Raw genomic sequence first — 11,502 nt, 5'->3', positions numbered from 1 at the left:
GATTTCTAACCGTTTCCTTTCTCTTCCTTGCTAAAAAAAAAAAAAGAGCATTTTTGACTTGAGGGCTCCCCCCAGCCCCCTCTCCCCCCCATCCCCCCACAGCTTCACCAGAGGTTGCAAGAATTGCGCCGGGGCAGTTTTATAAATCAATTCCCCCCTCGCCCTCATGGATCTCCAACCTGCTCTCTCTTCTTCATCGTCTCGTATTTTCGCGAAATCAGGTGTCACGTCTCATTTTGCTGCGATGCTCCACTTAATCAGCGGCCTTCTCAGTTTCACTAAAGACGCGGGCTGACCCCGCAAACTGACCCCAACCAATCACGGATCAAAGCCGCACCGCTTTCCGCCCCGGCGAGCTCAATCAGGGGGACCACCCCGGAGGGCCAATCAGGTAACGTCTTGCCCTGGGCTTAGAGGAACATCGGGTTGCTCCTGACACGCAACTGTCTGCCTCTCCTGCGGCTGTGTGCACGCTGAAGCCGAGCGCATTAGGCGGATCTGTTCAAGCGGATTCGGTGTTTGGATTCCAATTACATTTGTCATTAGTTATTTGGATTTCCCTAATAAGGGCTTTAAAAGACAACGTTATGCGTGGAAAAAAAAAAAAAAGTAGTAGACGTAAAGACGGTTCTTTGCTGGTTCCTAATACTTCAGATGAAATGGAAATGTTTTCTTACCCCTTGAACTTTTCAACGCTTTGCCTTTATTAAAAATGCAAACATCTACATTTTTTTTCTTTTTGCTGATTTCTGTTGAGAGAGCAACAAACAGCAGTGCAGAATTGTAAAAGGAAATGAAAAGAGGGATAGATTTTTTATTTTTTTTATTTTTAACAAATAAAATTGCTAAAGGAGTGGCATGCATTTGGAAACCTCGGCGAAAAACCTCTGCCAATTACTCTGCCAATTACTCTTAAAAATACCCCAAAGCCAGTCCTACTGGATGGAGGCCACCTGTGAACGAAAACGCTGCAGACCCTGAACACAACATCCCGGCTATTAAACATGGTGGCATTATGATGTGGGAATGTGTTTCTTAAGCGAGGAAAAGTCAGAGTAGATGTTGAAGACGGACAGAGCCGAATTCAGGGATCACCGACAAACAGCCAGGTCTCCAGGAGAATATTCGTGTGTTAGAGCGGCCCAGTCAAAGTCCAAAACTACCGTAAACCATCGTTATCCGTAAGTCTGATGTTCACAGATTGGAGCTGTTTTGCAAAAGAGAACGAATAAAAAAAAAAAAAGTCACTCTGTAGATGGGAAAAGCCAGAGACAGTCACCAAAAACTCACAAATAAATGGATGGCAAACTTCTCAGGTTTTAAAAACAACAACAAAAAAAGGAAAACGACCTTCATGTTCCCTCTATTAATGCGTGATGAGACAGTTTTTGGTCTTTCATACAGAATCCAAATCAAGTTTGAGGCTGCAATGTGACTAAACATGAAGAGTTCAAGGGTCGTGAGTTAGCAGAGCGCTGTGAATCCAAATATATTGCTTGAGATGAACGTTCCCGAAGAAACAACATTTAAAGCCGAGATTCGGTGAACATTGAGCATTAGGTGTGTGAGCATCCATACATGCAGATGTGTGTGTTGCTAAGAATGGAGGGCTTGTATCACTTGCCCCCATTTGAGGGGAAGTGACATGAGATACTTAAAGACCAAAATTGCTTCACTTAGCCAAACAAACTGGTTCTCCTAACACTCACACACACTACTGGACACACACACACACACACACACACACCTACACATACATCTTAAGTTCTCTAATGGCCAATAAACTCAGGATGTTCATTCCTCCTCTCAGGCTCACAAAAACCGAAGAGCGAAATTATTGAGAGAAAACGGATTCCACTGTAGCTCTGCCTAATGACCACACACACACACACACACACACACACACACACACACATTGGCTTAGGGTTAGCGGAGGCTGAGGCAGATAGGATATACTTAATAACCCTAACATGGCTTTTATAAGCCCTCGGTTCTCCAGAAATGACTTCAGCAGGCAGAAAAGCCAGGCCAGCTTATAAAAATACTGAACATTCTGGAGCGAGACTTTCAAGTTTTTATTTTCTGCTTTAACTGCAACTTTTTACTGAGGACACTCTCTGGGACATGTGTCTACCAAACATTACTAGTGAGTAAGAGCACACGGATAATCAAAGTAGCATGTTGCACGGTGGGGGATAGTTCCAACAAACCGGCGATGTTCCCAAGATCCTTTGCACACAGATAAGCACGCAACTTTTGCTCCTATCCGAAGGCCGACGTCGCTCGAAAAAATTTACTTCCTCTGCAAACACTCCCAGCTCGCCCCGCCTGTGCGTTACTGTCCTGTCTTGGCTCACCTCGTTCACACACTTTGTGCGTTCCACTTTTTTCTTTTTAGCCGAGAGGCTTAAAGGTGATGTGGCGGACGTTCATCATCCATCATCTGCGACCGTCTCTGGGCGCGGGTGAGAAAGACAAACCCTCTGCAGTAGCTCTAATGGTTTGTTTGGGGACCAGGAGTCGTTTGCGTCAGGACTGCAGCAGCACGGGCTCCACAGTTACAGTTGAGCTCAGGAGGTGGGAGGTGGAGGGCATCAGGTCTGGGGGCCAGGAGGCGCTCTCGGAGAAGCAGATTTCACAGTATTGCCTTACCATCGGTAAATCTGGGTGGATGCTAAAGCGCTGACATAAATTAGCCTGCGCGCTCGGTGCAGTCGCCTATAACCCTCACTACTACTTTCACCTTTTCTTAAACTCGCACAGCTGCCCCCAATTCAGCCCTGTCCAGCGCCTCGCAGCAACCGTCTGATCAGAATCGCAAACTTTATTGAGATTTTATGCTACGGACCGACAGAAGCGTGAAGGGGGTGGGGGAAATCGTGTGATTTTTAAGACTTTTCTGTAAATGAGAATCTGAAATGTGTGGCATGCATGTGAATAAGCCTCCCTGATTGAACGCCAACTTTACAAGAACAGCTACAAATAATCCCAGCTTCTGACATCTAGAAGCTGAAATATCGGCCAATATTTTATTGCCAAGTAGCTTCAGTTCGAAAAAAATCAGATGGAAAACATCTGTGGAACCTGCACTTTCAGTGTTTTGGTCCAGGCATTTGATTTGGTCATTCTAACACAGTACTGGTCATCCAGCCTTTGTAGCTCAGGCTGTAAGATTAGAGTCGTCCTCCCACAGGGTGAGTTTCCAGTGTAGACAAGGTTTTTGCAGCCTCTAGCGTAGCATATCTGCTACGCTTGATGCTACGCTACCGATTCAAGTATAGGCTTGAATCGGTTCAACCCAACTCGTCGCAGTTCGGGTGGTTTCCATTACAATTGAGTAACAGCTCAAGTGGCTGGGGCTGTCATGCGGTGGGCAGCCCCAGAGTTTGAAAAGTAACCCAATGTGAAAAGCGACACAAACAACGCAACAATGGTGGACGCAGGAGATATGGTAAATAATCAGGTGGTAAACAATCAAAATCAGTGGTCAACGGCCTTCTGACTTCACCTTTTCAGCCTGACTAGCGAAGCAGGTTTTAAAAAGAGTAGATGGTGCAACGTGTCTTGTGGAAAACGCCAAAAGTGCTGTTTTGGTCATCAAGGCCAGAGAACCTTCTTCTACTTTTGCTCTGTGACCTAAATGGCTTGTTGGAAACTAAATGTTTTTTTTTTGTTTTTCCAGCCACAACCGTCCTTTATGGATTTAATGATGCCACTCCTTCATAAAACACCCAATTTTTTAAGTGTCCCGCTGTGGCTGCTTCTATGATTTCTCATGCCAAGTTTCGGTGGACGGCCGTGTCCTGGTAGGTCCGCGTTGGTGACACACTCTTTCCATCCCAAACACACCTCTGGGGCCGTCGCAGAAAAAGCTGCATTTAAATTAAATTAGACACAGGTGGACCTCATTTACTATCCCGATGGTCTCTGAAGGCAATCGCTTTGGGTTTTATTTAGGTGTTTCAGACTAAAAGGGGGAGGGGGAAGAAATACGCTCAAGCAACTATTTTATTTATTTTTTTAAATCTCGATTGATATTAAAACTTTTTTTTCGATTCCTTAAATGCACCTCTTCATCCCGCGATTCAGCAATACTTTGCGTTGTCGTAAAATCCCCAAGGAATTAATTAAATCTGTGGCTGGAACACGACAAAACGTGAAAACGGTTCAGACAAAATGGCATCTGCAGCTAAATTCATGCTGCCATCCACACAGTCAGCACACCCACGGAGGTTTGAGTGATCAGTCTCTTTTCTCTGTGGTGAATATGTTTCCCCTTCAGGGTCACCGACACCACAATGCTTGTTAAACTTTATATTCTCTGGTGGGCAGGGGGAAGAAGAAAAAAAAAAAAGAGAGAAAGGACACTCATTAACTCAGTGCTCAGTGTTTTTTGTGTGTATCCACATTTAATGTGCATTTTGTTGACGTCTGAGGGGCATTTGCCTTTTCCCGCTAAGTCTTTCTAATTTTTAATTCTTTAACTCGGTCTTGGAAAGAGCTGAAAGGCACGAGTTGCTCCTCGCTCATAGAATACTTTACTTCAAACTGACCGAAAACAATTACTGGAGGCAAATGAGTCAAACATGGAGAAAGATAAAATTTAATTGTAGCAACTACTCATAACGACTTTTGAGCTTATTAGTTGCCGGACAGATGCAGCTGTCAAGCTGAAATGCCACACATGCTCCCACCCAGAGGTTTTCAGTAACGGCAATCAGTTTAATTAGAAAAGAAGCTTTTACAGCCATTTATCTCCCTGCGGTGCGTGACTCAAAAAACTTCAGTACATAACATCTATGAAATGCAACAAATGTGCATTTATTTGTTCTTTTTTCAATTTAGAGGTTTTTTTTTTGATCCAGGCTTTCTTATGATTTCACAATACTTTTCCTGTGTTTTGTTAGAGGTTTTCCGTTGTTGCTTTGACATGCCTTTTCAGTGGAAAAGATAAAACGTAACTCAAAGGACGGAGCAGCGTTGAGTCTACACGTTACAACTAAGCAAAGAAATCCTTTCTTAATTGGATCTTCAGGAACTTTTCATCACTGTCTGCCATAATCAATCAGCTGAAGCAATAAAACAACCAATGATAGCTCGGTCTCAACTACAAACTCACAGTATTAAATCTCTGGTCAGGTGATTTCTAAAAAGCTGAAAACCTGCTGTCCATGAAAAGCTGAGGGATGATGTATTTATCATAGAAAATATCACATTTAAGCTGAATTTTTTCCAGTTTCCTTAAAAACAACTTTCAGATACAAATAACCAGCTCCAAATAGCACTTAAGATTTGGCAAATCCTATTTTCTCCTATTGTTTTTTACTTGTTTCATATTGTTTACACAAAAGTCTGCACACCATGTTGAGAGTTATTTAGGTGAGATACCTGCACCGCCTACAATTCAGGATTTTTAGTGACCGATAAACATAGAAATGAGACTTTTTGACCCTACATGTAATTATTTTATATTTGTCACTCACTATTATCGTTAAAACAACTATAAATACATCAAAATCTCACTTTGAAATAACGCAGACTCTGTTGCACTCGACACGGCGAGTAATTTTCCTGTTGACGCAAAGGATGTGGGAGATTTCTCTCTTTTTTTTTTAGCGAGTCAGCGAAAAAAAAAAAAAAAAGCTGCTACGAGCCCACTTTGACGTTTTAAAAACACACACGCACTTTTGTTGAATCAAAGACATTTTCAGATAGCCGTGAAAGCTAATCCTGGGCACCTCAGCACATTCTGAGGCTCATTTTAGGTGATTTAATAAATTCCCAAGGCTCTGTGTGGAATTAGAAGAAGCTGGACTCTGGTCAGAGGAGAGCTTTTAAGGAAACCAGCAAACGCCCATGAGAGGCACAGCAGTCGATGGTAATTTGATGAGCGTTTACATTTACCTGCCTCTCACCTTTTCCTGGCCACGATCTAAACAGCCTTTGTTAATCGGCCCCATTTTGTTTTCATAAATACCCAGCATGCCTTTTCTTTATTTCTTTATTTATATCTTGCACCCTTATTGTTCGAAAATGAAATATTTGGCGTTTTAGCGGGGCAAGCGAGCTGTGGTTAACTTCTCTCTGTGTGTGTGTGTGTGTGTGTGTGTGTGTGTGTGTGTGTGTGTGTGCGTGTTTGGAGATGGCGTTGCAGATTGCCATACGGGACGCCAGAACTTGCACTTCTGGTCGGAAAAAAGGAGTCTGAATTTTCGTCAGACGTGTTGCGCAGACAGACGAGGCGAAGGGAAGGTTTTTTGAAAGCAGATTCCAAGATCAACAGAAAACTCTCTCTGTTGACCGTGTGGTTAAAAATGGGGATGGAGGGAGAGGCTGCATCTGGCACAAGGCCTCAGCTGAAGGGGGAGCAAACATCCAGAGTGGCTCAGCGAAAGGCTCAAACGCTGCAGGGCCCAGCAGCGGCTTCTTCAGTTCTCAAAAAAACATCCATTTGAACCAAAATAGACCGTTAGAAGACAGTGACTACACGCAGCAATAAGGTGATAAAACGAGAGCAATCTCTTCAGTTTCAGCTCAAGAAAAAAAGACGTCTTCATTTCATCCGAGTCAGGCCTCAATTCTTAAGGTTTTCTTAGCGCTGGAAATGTCTAGTGAACCATAGAGAGAGCTGTTATCCACAAATGGAGAAAACACAGAACAGCGGTGAACCTTCGCTGTTGTTTACAGTTGAGCAAAATTACTCCAAGAGCGCATCAAAGGCTCATCCAGGAGGTCACAAAAGAACCCAGTTCTTGTTCCATTGGTGTTATTCAGTCCAGTTGAAGGGTTGGCTTGGATTTTCTGATTCTGGTTTCTAGCAGAAACTTCTTGAGGAGTCCAACCACCAGTTGGTGAACCGAAGCTCGAGAAGAATTAGGCTACGTCCTAGAACAATGGTTTAAAGAAAATTCACCTCTGAATGGCAAGAAAGAAAACCAAGCGACGATTTTTTTCAGTGGCCTCCTTTAAGTCTGGACTAAAATCAAATCGAGACCCTGTGACATCACCTAAACAAACCCACCAATGTGGCTCAATTTAATCAAATCTGAAAAGAAGCAGCAATGCAAAATACCAATCCAGGTATGCCAAATGCCTTCAGCAGTTGTTAAAGCCAAAAGTGGAACAAGCAGTCATTCGGTGGTTCACATTCCCCAACTGGAAAAAGCGTTTTGTGCCGACTCCAATAATCTTTGTAAGTTGCTAATATTTTTCTGATTATCTGAAACACTGAAGGATAAAAAAAAAAAAAAATAGAAGCAATCTGAAAGCAGGGCTACAGTTTTCCGTTCTACAGTATTTGAGTAACAACAATGAAACTACAAAGCAACGTTTAGCTGGAATTTGGTATAAATGAGACAAAGGTCCTATATGTCAATTTTTTTTTTTTTTTCAGAATTTGTGAAACAAGTATCTTTCAGAGACTGTTCATCTTCTGGTTTGGTTTTACGCTTTTTGTTTCTGTGGACAGAAAACTTGTAAAAAGTCTGGCTTATTGGTGGGAAAGTGCAAATAACATTAATGAGTATTAATGGTGGGAAAGAGGTTGAACAGGTGTGTCTACATGCATTTTTATTTTTTTTTAATTTTGATTACTAAAAAAAAAAAAAAAACACCACCAAAGGTTCAGTGTTGCTGCCTCTCAGTAGGAGTTGAATTTAATGCCAGTTCAATAGGTTACTGTGTGCGTGTGTGTCTGTGTGTGGTTAGTGCAGGAAAATTTTGGGGGTTTTGATTGGCACTTCTGTTTTTTGAAATCCCGTTTCATATTGTCCAAACCTCTTTCTAAAGAATTGTATCTGTATCCATCACCGCGCGTGAACATGCAAATGATGCCGTTAGTTTTGCATGAGCTGAACCCTTGACTGCGACTGTGTTTTTTTGTTTTTTTTTCTGTCTGGCTGTGTGCGTAGAGATGAATGGATGAAGACTAGGAAACGGGCTGGGTTGGCAGGGAAAAGACAGGGAGACGGAATCGTGTTTATCGGCCTGTAGGAGGACGACACTGAGAAGCATGGAGGCGTATCATGAACAAGGTCAGAAAGACATTGCTCTGCAAAACAGGAAATGACACGGGATATGTCCTCTCTCGCTCTCCCCTGCCTGTGCGCTCCGGCGCTCGCCTGTAAGTGACAGCGCTGCAGAGGGAAGTTGACATTGCCGAGGTATAAATTTCAGCCATCCGTGTTCTGCGGAAATCAAGAAATCGAGGCTGTCTGTCTGGATCAGGAGCAGGGCCCATGACCCTTCAGTGACCCTTCTAGAGTAGACAGCCAGAACCTAATGGTCGGTCAAATTCATTTTTATTGAAAGGAATATGATTTGTTATTTTAAAAACACACTCTCTTTGTCTGCCAGCCGATTAATGACGTGGATCGTGTTTCAAAAGTATCGGTCCCTGTTAAATTCTTCAACATTTGTTTACCGCAGAACCACAAACTCTGTGTTTTATTGGGATTTTGTGTAACAGAGTAACACAAAGCCACGCATCACTTTCCAAGTCTCTCCACTGGATTTGGAGTTGGATTTCAGGTCTGGACTTTGAATTGTTTCGTTCTAACATGAACATACTTCAGCCTGAACCTTTTCCGTTGTATCTCTGATTGTTTGCTTGGGGTCGTTGTCCTGCAGGACTCCTTTCAGCCTTTAACAGGCTTTCTTCCAGGTTTATCAAGTACTTTACACCATACATCTTTCCATCCACACCAACCAGTCACTGATGGCGAAAACCGTCCCAAAGTCACCAGTGTTTCACAATGGCTGTGGCTTCTTAAGGGTAATTTACTGTGTCAGGTTTCTTGCATCGACACCCTAACCCATCGTTTTTCATCTGACCAGAGCAGCATCTTCTCCGACCCCCTCAAGGCCCGTGTTACCAACAAACAGGACTTCCTGCCGCTCTTCCATAAAGGAACATTTGATCCTTGTCATGTTAGCAGACCCTCCCACCATTTTTGGAAGTTTGTGAGAAAATAAAGGTATTGAAAACAGATTGATTTTCTGATGCATTAGCAACTAAAATGGCAATAAAATGCGCTCCAGTTTGTGGTTGTAATGAAACAAAATGGGTAAGAATACAGCCTGGTGTGAACAAGGACAAACTATCTTTGCTCCTATTGTTTTAGCATCAGTGTGAAGCTGCAATTCTGCAGGGGAAAAGGAAAAAGTCAGATTATATATCAATAACTGATTCCCAGGGAGCCAATAGTGGCTGCCTGTTTCAACAAAGAAATGGACGCATCAAACATGATACATCCCCCAACAAGATAAGGACATGAAAACATGCAGCTTTGATCAAGCAGAACGAGATCTTAATCTGAAAAGAACAAGAACAACAACAAAAAAAAAAAACACAGATGCCGTTACACACCTGAGTACACAGCAGAACAGATATGTATGTTAACAGTTACATTGGGTAGCAGGTTATGGGATACGAGTTATGGAGTAAAATGAGTCCTCTCTGTAATCAAAAGAAGTCAGGTGTGACAATAAAGGTTGTTTAGAAATAACCGGTTAATTGGAGAGAGAGAGAGAGAGAAGGAGAGAGAGAGAGAGAGAGAAGGAGAGAGAGAGACATGTGTTTTACCAGAAGAATGTTTCTAGTTTGAGTAAAACATCCAAGGAGCAGTCGGCTTTGCAAAATGTTAACATGTCATTACTGATCATCCTTTGTCTTCTTTTCTCCCCCCATTCCTTTTTGTCTCCTGATGCTGCAGGTTGCACCGTTTGTGGGTTTCTTGGGGAACATCCATTAGGTGAAACGGAGAGAAGCTGCGCGCCGGCGAAACCAGGGCAATGCATATTCCCTTTCCGAAACCCACAGAAACACCAGTCTGGAATCAATCTGCTATCACAGCGCTCGCGCGCGCGCGCGCGCACACACACACACACACACACACACACACACACACACACACACACACACGTTTTAATCTTTAACCCCTGGTGAGACCCGAGTCCGGGCTATTTTTCATATCTGCGAGTCAGCATGTCGTAATGTTGTGTCAGATTTGGGGTATGGCCCTCTGTCATGTCTCCAAGTTCACCTGCACCTGAAGCTCTTTACCAGAGCACTGGGAATTAACGGCCGCCATAAATAGTGAGCAGAGTGTGTGCGGAGAGCTGCAGAAAAGCACCGGGCAAGGATATATCTGACAGGAAAGGAGCAAATCTTCTCCCCATGCTACCTGCTGTAAAAAGTCACATTTCAGGGCTTCACATCAGAGGGCAGTTAGATTTTTCTTTTCTTTTTTTCCCCCTGTTTCTCTACAGAAGTGGGGAGATAGCATCCGAGTTGTTTTTAGAAGACTTTGCTTGATTTTTCAAGCGTTAACCTGAAGATGGATTATTCACGTTTTCTTTTCCAATCATGCGCTACATTCAGATATCTAGAGGTGATGAAGACGACTTGCTAAAGCTCAAACTGAGGAAGAAAGAAAGCCTCTGTCCTGCTGCCTTCCTGCCGTACGTTTTTATTGGCTGTCAAGCAGCAGAGAGCGTCTGCTGCTTGACAGGAACAGTTACGGCCAGAGCTGGAAATCAACTTTGACTTCTCCAAATATCCTCAAAAAGCGCCGTGGCCTGCTCCTTAGGATATTCAGTTCTTTGTATTTGACAAAATGTAACATTTATTGCTTGTTTCATGATTGGTTTTTATGTTATAAATCCCTTTGAATTGCTTTGTTGATAAAATGTGCTGTACAAATAAACTTCACTTGACATTCATTTACTTAGTAAACCTCCGTCCTACTGGTAAACCTTTCTTATCATCTCATGATCTTCTCTGTACACTTACTGAATTGGCCTGTGTGTGTGTGTGTTACACAGGAGCTGTACTACAATGGTCAATGCGATAACATTTGGTGGACCACCTGTAGGGAAGCTCAGTTTGCTCAGTACAAAGTCTCATGTAACCAATCACTGTCTGTGTGTGCGAATGGTTTGTGTGTGTGTGTGTGTGAGTGGTAGGGGTTTACCTGAACGGCTGAAGTGGAGAAGTATTTGATTACTGATAATGTTACAGGGCAAGAACCATAAGAGGAAGAACAGCAAAACGACCCCAATGGAGACGTTTTATCAGTAAAAGTTGATCAAAGCGACATGCGTGCGTGCGCGCTCATCATCTGCTGGCAAATGAGTCCTCAGCTTTCCAACTGTTACACCACAGAGGAAACAGTAGTTCAAAGAGACAGGCTTACAAATGTCCATCTTAACTGCTGTCCATTAAAATGTCTTTAAACGGTGCCTATGACAGGAACACACATCCCCGTTTCACCTTCACTTATCATTAGTCCAGCGCCAAAGGCAAAAGGTCAGCGTTGGAGCAGACATTAACAAGTTCAACAAACAGCCCATTGCCTCATAACTCGCAGTGGAGAGGTGTCTACATCATTAGCCCTAACTTGCGGCTAATTGCAACTCGTAGGGTGAGTCATGCGTGTGTACCGACGGACCAGTGGTGGGAAGTAGCGAAGTACAAGTACTTCCTTACTGTACTTAAGTACA

At 43.1% G+C, this 11,502-nt stretch overlaps 1 long non-coding RNA gene across 1 annotated transcript in view; it reads left to right on the top strand.

The window, feature by feature from the left end:
• The window catches only part of LOC106953295 (uncharacterized), a 27,406-nt gene extending 16,560 nt beyond the window's left edge, over positions 1-10,846 (top strand). Inside the window, exons 3-4 of the long non-coding RNA XR_001426176.1 lie at positions 7,911-8,033; positions 9,714-10,846. This is a non-coding gene — a long non-coding RNA (uncharacterized LOC106953295). The remainder of the gene's footprint in view (positions 1-7,910; positions 8,034-9,713) is intronic.
• The last annotated feature ends 656 nt before the right edge of the window (positions 10,847-11,502 follow it).

The sequence above is a fragment of the Poecilia latipinna genome, unplaced genomic scaffold (genome assembly GCF_001443285.1).
Source record: "Poecilia latipinna isolate Pla-1442-1.1 unplaced genomic scaffold, P_latipinna-1.0 Scaffold33, whole genome shotgun sequence".
Classification (NCBI taxonomy): Eukaryota; Metazoa; Chordata; class Actinopteri; order Cyprinodontiformes; family Poeciliidae; genus Poecilia; species Poecilia latipinna.
This window is presented reverse-complemented; position numbering and strand designations above follow the sequence as displayed.